The 12015-nt window shown below is 38.4% G+C and overlaps 1 protein-coding gene across 9 annotated transcripts in view; it reads left to right on the top strand.

Moving 5' to 3' along the window:
• The window catches only part of kiaa1109 (KIAA1109 ortholog), a 388609-nt gene that overhangs the window by 21381 nt on the left and 355213 nt on the right, over positions 1-12015 (top strand). The window lies entirely within an intron of this gene.

Raw genomic sequence — 12015 nt, 5'->3', positions numbered from 1 at the left:
TAGGTTACACCAAAGAGGATTAGAGCAAGTCACATTTGGTAACCAAGGCAACTAGGCACCCTGTACCAGGTTAAAGATGAAACCTAGCAGAGTTTTGTGGATTTAAAGTTCAAGAAATTCCCCTTTGTTGAGAAACAAAACCCTTAGGGAAAGGAGCCTTATTTAAGTTGTTTGTATGTTGCAATAATTCCATAAGTCCGTCAAAATCAATAATGGTATTTTTTTTCATACCCAGGGGTGTGCTTTTTCAAATAAATCATAAGCTTCCATGTTGTCTGCTCGCTTTCATTAGTAAAATATGTGTTTTGCACACGTATGTGTCGAGGCGAGCAGCAAATCACAGCTGAGTGAATCTGCTTTTTATCAAAGATCCTACCGACGTCGCACCACACACAGTGAAAGACTCATTGCCATTGGATAGCTGAGTTTCAGACCTTTTCAATTATGTATAAAATGAAAATGGATGCTCAAGTCAACAGCACAGTATAATCCTGCTTTTTCCATCTCGGGCGAATCGCCAAACTCAAGCCTATTCTGTCTAACCACCTCCTGGAATCAGTAATCCATGCATTCATTACGTCCCGGCTCGACTACTCAAATTCTTGCCTTTATGGTATCAGTAAAACCACTCTTTCTAGACTCCAACTGGCTCAGAATGCGGCTGCAAGGCTTCTAACTGGAAATAGCAAAAGCCAACACATTACACCAATTTTAAAAACCCTACACTGGCTGCCGATTAGATTCAGAATCGATTTTAAGATACTCCTCTTAACCTATAAGGCACTAAACGGTCTAGCCCCTGCCTATTTGAGTGTCTTGCTCCATCGTCACAATCCTCTTCGTGTTCTTAGATCCGCAGATCAGTTGCTCCTAACCGTTCCCAAGGCACATTTTAAAGCTCGTGGTGAAAGGGCTTTTTCCGTCTGTGCACCCAGGCTCTGGAACTCCCTACCCTTAGTGGTTAGGCAAGCCGCCTCAGTCGCCACATTTAAATCATGCCTAAAAACGCACTTCTTCACATTGGCTTTTAATTCTTAACCTGTCTCATTTCCACTTGCTTCTTCCTATTTCTCAATTTTATTGGGTCCTCTGACCTGTTTTTAGTATCTCTGTTTTAATTCTCTCTTAATGTTTGTTTTTAATATTTTGTTTTTAGTCCTGCTTCTTTTTTTTTTTTTTAACTGTACAGTGCTTCGGTCAGTTGTAATGCGGTGCTTTTAAGCGCTCAACAAATAAAATGGTATGGTATGGTATGTATAGTTGTACTACTTGTCACAGCCGTATGTAAAAGGCAAGAGATGTATGGCTTATGTGATGGCTAAAATATTTTCAATTTTACACATTGTTACACACAATCTTCTATGAGAGATAGTTTGGTTGATGTGCAGTAAGACTAAGTTTGTACTAGCGACATGTCTTCATCAAAAAAACAAAAAAAAAGAAAACATACAACTGAGGTAGTGCTAGAGAAGTTATGGAATACTATTGATACAGAATATGAATAACAGTTTTGACTCTATGGAGATTGACATGTTTGATAAAGGACTTGATGCTATACTTGATTTAAAAATACTGCTTAGTATAACTTTGAAGCATTGTTTCATGCACTTTTACAGTTCAAACTTCGTGGGTTAAATTACCATATCTGGATGCCGTCTACTGCACATTCTCCCTGTGGTAGTTTTCTGAGCAGTGTGATTCTCAGCAGATAGCTGAAAACAGCTGTTCACAAACAGTCCCCAGCAAAAGATGTTTCAGCCAATGTTCCAGAAACCCCCGCGATAGGTGAAAATCCGCGAAGTGGAAACCATATGTTTGTATGGTTATTTTTATATACTTTAAGCCCTTATAAACTCTCCCACACTGTTTATAAATATTCCCCGCACAGTTATACAGCATAAACCCTTTGTATTCTCTTAGATATTAGGTAAGATTCATTGAAATTATGTATGTAAACACACTGTTTATATACAGTAAAACCTAAATATTATTTTAAAGATATCGAGCGAATCTCATATATCACATATGATACAGACATTACGATAGACAGGCCACTAGCAATAAATATGTACAATGCAAGAAAAAATTTATACAGTAAATGTGTGTACAGTGACACTAAACGTACGTACATGTACTAAGTACTGTAAGTAGAAAATTAATTATGGTTACTCACCAACAATGACACGACGACTTGTCCGATAACAATGAGTTTAATTTTACTACACAACAAAGGAGAGCGTTGCAGCCCTTCTAAAGGAGCCTCTTCAGGTGACTGTAGCATCGGCGTTGTTCTTCTTCTGGCAGTCTTCAATCCAAATCCCTAAAGCAGATTCCATCCAGACTACTGCCTTATTATGTCCACTTACAACTCGTTTTGCGCCCTGGTTAAAAGGACACTGCGGCCGTAGATCTTATATTCTTTTCCTCCTTTTTAAATAAAAAGAATCGTGGACTCATTGATGCTGTAATGGCATCCTACAGCGGTGTAGCTTTTCCCTTCCTTCAACAAATGCAAAACTTTTACCTTTTCGGTAATCGTTAGCATCTTCCGTTGGCGCTTGGGCTCGGCCCCTGAAGCAGTAGCAGGAGCAGATTGTTTTGGAGCCATAACGAAGGTCTTGACTACGCAGAAAGATACACAGAAGTTAACTCTTTACACAGTGAAACACGTTGATGCTGAATGAGCGAGACGAGACTTCCTGGTTAACGCCACGGAATCGAATTTTGCGCTCCGTCTCTGAGCCAGTCAGCACACAGGAACTTAACTCCATGCTCTGATTGGTTAGCTTCTCAGCCATCCGCAATAGCATCCCTTGTATGAAATCAACTGGGCAAACCAACTGAGGAAGCATGTACTGGAAGTAAAAAGACCCATTGTCCGCAGAACCCGCGAAGCAGCGAAAATTCCACGTTATATTTAGATATGCTTACATATAAAATCCGCGAAAGTCGAAGCGCGATATAGCGAGGGATTACTGTACTGAGTAAAGGGTCTGAATGCTTGGGTCAATGTGATATTTGTGTGTTGTGTGTTTTTTTTTTTTTAATGAGTTTGCAAAAGTTTCTAAAATCTGTTTTTGCTATTTAATTAGGATTGAGTGTTGCTTGATGTGGTTAAGTAATTACATTAAATGCTTTCAGCACAAGGCAACAACATCGAGAAAAGTGAAGATGTCTGAATACTTTCTACATCCACTGTATTTATTTATAAGAAAGTACACTATGGCTTAATATTTTTAATAATGATAATTTTGTATTTATTTTTACAGTAACATGTCTTATGTTAGCTCTGATGAAGACCAGTGAAAAAGGTGCTAATTTCTCCAGTATCTTTCAGGCATGGCTAGTCTGTGCTCTTTCTGTCATGTACATTTTAAGTTGCTGAAACACAAGTATTTTAGCTGTCTGTCAGGTTAAACATTCCATGATTTGTTCCATATCTTGACATGCAAAGAGTAGTTTAGGTAACATAAATAATTAGTTTTTATAAATGAGCTAAGACTTCATTGACACAGGAATACATTGCTATTTTGCTTATTTTTCACAAATCTGAAAAAAAAAATCTAAGTTTTTAATTTTTATATTGATAATGTACTTAACACACTGGTCACAAGTAATGAAAAGTGTGAAGTACACTTTAGTCTTTTAAAGATATGTTGCCTAGATACTAACTCTTGTATCAAATTTAAGCAGGCAGGGCGTCTGCCTTTAAAGATTCTGCTCCAATAGCTTCTTTAAGAGAAGTACAAAGTATAACGTCAGACAGGGCTTTAGGATATTCAGCCTGATAACAAGTGAAGAAAACCTGATTTATGATGATCCCAGATTTGATGTATTGTAGGGATGGTGGTTAGTTGGCAAGTCAAATAAAGAAAAGATAGTAAGTATGAGGTGGGGAGGAGAGTGTATAAGGTTTTTGACTTGGAATATAGGGATTATTGCCAGCTGTCAGATTAAGGTGGTGCAAGTGCTGAACAGCAGAAGAGTAAAAGTGAGCCATGTACAGGACATGGGAAGGAAAAGTAAAGGAGTGAGAATGCTTAGTGGAAGGTAAACTTTTTTTGGCAGCAATGGAAATGTTGTGATTGGTGTACTTGCCAGCGTTACCAACATTGGTAGCAATGAAGGTTTCTCAATCTTCAGGTATGAATGTCAAGTAGGAAGTCTTGGGAATGTCTGGTGTAACAAATGGAAGAAGTCTGAGGTTGTACTAATGGGAGCCACAGAAACACAAGGTGTTGTGGTAATGGAGTGCTGATGTATAGAAGGCAGTTATTTAGCAGGGTAGATGCTTGGTGTAAGAGGTGGCCTAAAATTAAGAGAGAAGGCTATATATAATGGAATCCAGGTGAAATGCTAGACGGATAGTTATAAAAGAACAAAAAGCTTAGTGGTGAATGTTTAAAGGTGAACTCCATAATCATGAAGAAAAGAAGAACGTATTAAGGATTGCCAAGCAGATGCCGAAACAAAGACAAACTATTTTGCTGTAGGTGTGGTTTAAAGAATGTTGAAATGAACATTGTTGATGATGGTAATGGGTGTAAGTATACTTGAAAGAAGTACATGGAGAAGTTTCTTAATTAGGAGGTCTAAATTGATAATGATGTTCTTTTATGAAAATATACAGTTTGCTGCCTAGCTGCAAGTGGGCAAGAGAGGGTTCATAATTTCTGACCTAGTAAGTGTAAATTTAGATATAGGCAATGGAGTTATTTTGAAAGCATGAAAGATTTGCTGCTTGTGTGACATGCTGAGTTCAGATGGAGGTGTAGGCAATGAGAAAAGGGGGAATACAAGAAACTCTGGGTGACTCTGTCCTCCATTCTGTCTTTAAAAGGAGCCTTTCTGGCAGGGAAAGTGAAATGTTTATGAAAGCTGTTTTGAGAGTAGCATCCTTATTAGCAATGAGACATGGCCTGTGAAGGAGGCACCTAAAGCAAAGCTGGAAAGAATGTAGACGTGAGGAGAATAATCATGTTTATCTGCATAATTTCACATAAGCAGCACATCCTGGATTTGGTTTTCACAATATTTTTTATCTTCTAAAATTCCTCTTCACATGTGTAACCATCCAAATATATATTTGCAATGGTATACATTTTGGCTGACACATTCAAACCTTGGTTTGGCATAACTTCAGACATATATGCTACAGTATGCTAAAAGATCTAAATCCCTAATTTGCAAGATTGATTAAATATTTAGGTAGTGTTCCCCCACCAACAAGGTCTCTCAAAATTTATGTGAGCTGGAATAGGATATAAGAAAAGTGTCAGCTGCTGTTTCTTGAATAATGTTCTGAGTAACACTGCTGGCCTATAGATGTTAGGAAATGCATGAGTGAGTGTGAAAATGTGCCTGAGCATGCTTTATGAATGACTGGTTGGTGACTTATACAAGGCTGCTTCATGCAGTCCAGTCATGGTAGACTTTAAAACTTTAGGAACAAACATGTTTGAAATCAGAAAGAACATTTTAACTCCAGATTGGTCATAATTTGAAAAAATGGAGCTAGCCAGAACCTGAACAGCACATTTTGTAATATTATTAACTGTTTAAAAGAGTTGATTGTCTTTTGTTCTCAGTTTTTAAGTACAGCATGCAAAAGTAAACCGGTCTGAACTGTTGTCTTTTAATCTTTAATATATAGCAAGCTATTATATTTTACAAATGCACAGAGATGTGCTTTTCTTATTCTACAAATCCTTGGAAACAGAGAATTATACTCCATTCTATTTCATTAACAGCTAAGTTAAATATCGGGTACTCTAATTGAAAACAGACCTTTCCACATAAAAAATAGGAATTACAAAAAGAGCAACATGCAGCTTGATTAACACTGAATTACCACAGCCTACAAAACAACTCGTAAATCTGTCCCACCTTAAATCGCTTCTTAAAATCGTTCACAGCTCTTTACCAGCGTCTTTTGTCATCTAAATGTGCTGATAAAAATCGGGCTGCAAAACAGCTGGCTATTCCATCCCCTCACCGACTTAGAATGTGCACAAACTTCTCCTAGCTCATGCCTTGATTGATTTTCTGGGAGTGAAGTGGTTTTAGAGTAGAAATAACAGATCATTGTTTGGAACACACGCATTTCATGTCTGTTCCGTTTCTACAATAATCTGTGTAAACACATTGTTAAAACAGAAACGTTTTTTATATTCTAGTAGTAGATGACAAAATGTAGGCATAAACTATATAATGTATGAAGCCTGAAGTCCAAATATCAAAAGAAATATTTTCACAGAAGGTACAAATCTAACACAACAATTGCGCTTTTATTCAAAAATATAACTGCAGAAACAAAAAGCCGCCTTAACATGCGACATTGACAGCAGTTTATTGTAACTTCCTCCGTAGTTCAATAGAATCACTTCCCGCTTCGGAATCAAGAGGTCACGAGTTCGATCCTGCACCACTCCATTTTGAGAAGTAAACTGCTCTTAGTCTTACTATTTTAGAATAAAAACATACATTTGATTTCAGTCTGTAACAGCCGGTGTAATTTATGATACTTGTAAAGGTTAGCTTTGTTTTTTTTTTTTTTAGTCAGTTTTATTATCTCAGCCACGTTCACGAGCCCAAACATACCCCACCCCCGCGTCTGATACTGCTGTTTTCACATAGATGCGCTGTAACAGAGGTAAACTCAGCTCCCTTCTACATCAGAGCAAGAATGCACATACCATTGCTTGCATACTAAAGTGTCAGTAGGCACTTTTCGTGGCATTACACACAGTTTTGAGCATGCCCTCTGCACACTACTTACTTGTGACTCTAGGCTTTAGGAAGTAAGTAAATAAATAAAGGTAAATCGTGTCATAAAATGATTTCTTCAAAACGTCGAATGTTATTTATTTGGCACGGACATGTCTGCATGCACTTTTTGTGGCATTACACATGTATTTTTGAGCATGTCCGTGCCAAATAAATAACGCTGTTCGTTTTCAAATAATATTGCATTTCTCTCTATGCTGTGGTTTCTATTACACACCTGAAAGAAAGAGACAATATATGTGAAAACATCATCACACAAATGCAATATTATTTGAAAACCGACAGCGTCCGATCAGCTGTAAAAGTATGGCATTTCTAAATGTTTGCTTTTTTTCAGTCTGATTCTTTCAGTCCGACTGTATATTTGTCTGTTATTCAGTGCACGCAAGAACATGCAGTTAGCCAGATGCTGTATGCTACAACATGCTGGCGGTGATCAACGCACATTTTAAAAAAAGAAAGAGACAAATATATATGACGTTTTGAAAATTTCATTTTATGACACGATTAACCTTTATTTATTTACTTACTTCCTAAAGCCTAAAGTCACAAGTAGTGTGCAGAGGGCAGGCACAAAACTGTGTGTAATGCCACGAAAAGTGCCTGCTGACACTTTAGTATGCAAGCAATGGTATGTGCATTCTTGCTCCGATGTAGAAGGGAGCTGAGTTTACCTCTGTTACAGCGCGTCTTTGTGAAAACAGCAGTATCAGATGTGGGGGTGGGGTGTATTTGGGCTCGTGAACGCGGCCGAGATTAAAAAAAAACTGACAAAAAAAAAACAAAGCTAACCTTTACAAGTATCATAAATTACACCGGCTGTTACAGACTGAAATCAAATGTATGTTTTTATTCTAAAATAGTAAGACTAAGAGCAGTTTACTTCTCAAAACGGAGAGGTGCAGGATCGAACTCGCGACCTTTTGATTCCCAGTCGGCAGCTGAGTCTATTGCACCACGGAGGCAGTCATAATAAACAAGTGTCAATGTCGCATGTTAAGGCGGCTTTTTGTTTCTGCAGTTATATTTTTGAATAAAAGCGCAATTGTTGTGTTAGATTTGTACCTTCTATGAAAATATTTCTTTTGATATTTGGACTTCAGGCTTCATACATTATATAGTTTATGCCTACATTTTGTCATCTACTACTAGAATATAAAAAACGTTTCTGTTTTAACAATGTGTTTTAAGAAGCGATTTAAGGTGGGACGGATTTACAAGTTTTTTCGTAGGCTCTGGTAATTCTAGTGTTAATGAAGACTTTTTTCTATTGGATTTTAACCTCCACTTCACTTCTGTTTACAGCGATTGATTCATAGCGTGCATTTTTGCAATGTTACTTTTCTTGGTGGTTTATTAAATTACGGAGTTTTCAAATGTTCATTTTTTTTCCCTTTAGATATTAAGACTTCAAAAATAGACTTTTTTGGTTATGTTTCATTCTATGTAATTGTGTATGATTGCTTTTTTTGATGTCATCTTGCATAATTTCATTTAAATTGGAACAACATCAATATATTACCTAACCTGAAAATGCATCAACACAGGCTATTTTTGTTAAAAGCTTAAAATTGCATTGAAATTACTTTCACTTAAAATTGTTTATACTATAGCATATTTTGATATAACTTGTTTATATTTATACTTGAGATGATATGCGGATGTCTGTTGATGCATTGTATGGAGACTTTTTTGTATGCATGCATGTGTATATTTAATATATACTGCTCAAAAAAAATGAAAGGAACACTTTTTAATCAGAGTATAGTATCATGTCAGTGAAACTTCTGGGATATTGATATGGTCAGTTAAGTTTCAATCGGTTTCAGCTGCTTTTGGTGTTAATGAAATTAACAGGTGCAATACAGGGGCAACAATGAGACAACCCCCAAAACAGGAATGGTTTAACAGGTGGAAGCCACTGACATTTTTCATTCCTTTTCTCCTTTTTTTTTTTTTCCCCACTAGTTTTGCATTTGGCTACAGTCAGTGTCACTATTGGTTGCATGAGACGATACCTGGACCCTACACAGGTAGCACAGGTAGTCCAGCTTCTCCAGGATGGCACATCAATACGTGTCATTGCCAGAAAGTTTGCTTTGTCTCCCTGCACAGTCTCATGGAGGAGATTCCAGGAGATAGGCAGTTACTGTAGGAGAGCTGGACAGGGCCGTAGAAGGTCCTTAACCCATCAGCAGAACTGGTATCTGCTCCTTTGGACAAGGAGGAGCAGTATAAGCACTGTTAGAGCCATACAAAATGACCTCCAGAAGGCCACTGGTGTGAATGTCTCCAACCAAACAACCAGAAACCGCCTTCATGAGGGTGGCCTGAGGGCCCAACGTCTTCTAGTGGGCCTTGTGCTCACTGCCCAGCACCGTGGAGTTCGATTGGCAGCTGCCATAGAATACCTGAATTGGCAGGTCCACCACTGGCACCCTATGCTTTTCACAAATGAGAGCATGTTCACCCTGAGCCCATGTGACAGACGTGAAAGCGTCTGGAGAAGTCTTGGAGAACATTATGCTGCCTGTAACATCGTTCTGCATGACTGGTTTTGTGGTTTGGGTCTGTGAGGGTCTGGGGAGGCATATCCATGGAGGGACACACAGACCTCTACAGGCTAGACAATGACACCTTGACTGCCATTAGGTATTGGGATGAAATCCTTGGACCCATTGTCAAACCCTATGCTGGTACAGTGGGTCCTGGGTTCCTCCTGGTGCATGACAATGCCTGGCCTTATGTGGCGAGAGTCTGCAGGCAGTTCTGCAGGATGAAGGAATTGATACCATTGACTGGCCCCCACGTTCGCCTGACTAAAACCCAATAGAACACCTCTGGGACATTATGTTTCGGTCCATCAGACGCTGCCAGGTTGCACCTCAGTCTGTCAGACTGTCTAGAAGCTCAGTGATGACTTGGTCCAGATCTTAGAGGAGATCCTCCAGGATACCATCTGTCGTCTCATTAGGAGCACGCCCAGACGTTGTCATGCATGCATACAAGCACGTTGGGGCCATACAAACTACTGAGTACGATTTTGAGTTGCTGCAATGAAATTGCAAAATAGACTAGCCTGCCTCATCATTTTTTCACTTTGATTTGTAGGGTGTCATTAAATTTAGTCCTCTTTAGGTTGGTAATTTTCATTTTCATCAAACAATGTGGCATCCTTTTGTTCCTAACACATTACACAGTCCATATCAGTATAGATATCCAGCATGATTTTTTTTTTGCCATTAAGATCTGATGTGTTTTCAGAGTGTTTAAGTTTTTTGAGCAGTATATACAGTATAATACACACAGACGCACACAAGTTTGGGTTTATTTGTGAAAGTGAAAAGTGAAAGTGTTAGTGTAGACTTTCACCAATTTATGAACCTTGTTATTTGAATAAAAGCAAGGATTATTTTTGGGGCCAATGAACAATTAAAAATGTTTAAAAAAAAAAAAAATACAGTGTGTGTATATATCAAATGAGAATGCCATCAACAGACACTTCGACATAAATCTAGCATATGCAAACTTAAGAAGAACATGTTCATAATAAGTAAAACTTTACAACCAATACCCCCCCTCTTCCTGATCACACTGACTTAGCCACCTAACCCCTATGTAATTTTTTGATATATATTGCCTTTGATTCTTGTAAGTCTAAGCATTATCTTCTGATGAAGACCCCTGGCAGGGATTGAAAGCTCAGGAATAAAAACTACTTCATGATACATGATTCATTTTCTTCCTTTGTGGATCTCCAGCTGCAAATATGCAAACCATATCACAGACCTTCTCTTCCATTCGTACAACCTTCGGGCAAGAAGCCCTCCAATGTATTAGACGATGGGAAACTTCGGCAATCTGTGAAGCACACAGCCACGAAAAACTCTTCTTCCTCCATTGTTGCATCATGCATGATGTAAATCTGAAATTTTTACGATTCAAACTACCAATGAACACGCCGAAGATGTCAACCATCATGCAACAATTTACAAAATTAGTTTTATATGAACTTATTTCAGAAACACACCAACAACACAGCTTTTACAGATCTGAAACTACGAAGCAACATTCTAATCTCCTCACAACATGCGGACAAACCATTACAGAGGAATGGACAAAACAGATCCAGGATACAGCTTCCAAAAACCGTATTTCCAAATGACATACACCCAAGAAAAAAATGGAATAAACTCACTGGAAATCAACATACTAACAAACCCCAATTGGAGTATACAACGTATCCAAAAGACAGCTCTCCACCACAGAACACAATATTCTCACCAGAGGATTGAAATTCAACTACAAAGGCACATCAGACATGAACTTCCTAGGTTCCTTGGAACACATCTTATTAACCGAAAAAAAAACAGACAGAAAACACACAAGAAATAAGGTGCAATATTGCCAGCCAGTTACACACAGGACAACCAACCACTCGTATTTCGACAAATGAACAAAAAGCTTTGCGATTGCTACGGAATGACAACCACATCATTATCACGCCAGCCGACAAAGGAGGCACAACTGTCGTATTAGACAAGGAACAATACACCACAGCTATGGAAGAAATGCTTTCTGACACCAACACTTATCAACAGCTGAATTCTGACCCAACGAAAGCCACGCTTAATAGAATAAACACTACCCTGACCAAACACCGAAATAATAACAACCACCTGGATGCACAGAATTATTATAAAATGAAATCCAACGATGCTAACTGCCCTGAGTTTTATGGACTCCCAAAAATACATAAAACGCCACTGAAATTCAGACCAGTAGTCCGCCTAATAGGCAGACCATCTTACAACTTGTTACAAAGACTTTTTCAGTTACTCAAGCATTTAACTTCTGACTCGGAATATTCAGTGAACAGCGATGAGTTGGCATTACAACGCTTGAAAGATGTATCCATCGCCGAGGACAAGGCCATGGTCTCGTTTGACATTGTGACGCTATATACCATGATTCCGATTCATCTGGCCACAGAAACGCTATTGATGAGACTAGGAAGTGACCCCACCATAGAAACAAGAACCAAACTGTCCACTAAAGACATAATGCACCTGATAAAACTCCCTTTCATTTCAATGGCAAATACTACATTCAAAAAGAAGGCATGCCAATGGGATCGCCGTTATCAGGACTTCTAGCGGAACTGGTAATGCAGCGATTTGAAAACGTGGCTTTATTCCAGTTTACACCCAGAATTTGGATATGCTACAT

The sequence above is a fragment of the Polypterus senegalus genome, chromosome 4 (assembly GCF_016835505.1).
Source record: "Polypterus senegalus isolate Bchr_013 chromosome 4, ASM1683550v1, whole genome shotgun sequence".
NCBI classification, from domain to species: Eukaryota; Metazoa; Chordata; class Cladistia; order Polypteriformes; family Polypteridae; genus Polypterus; species Polypterus senegalus.
The sequence above is the reverse complement of the archived record's forward strand: the minus strand, read 5'-3'. Positions and strand labels throughout refer to the sequence as shown.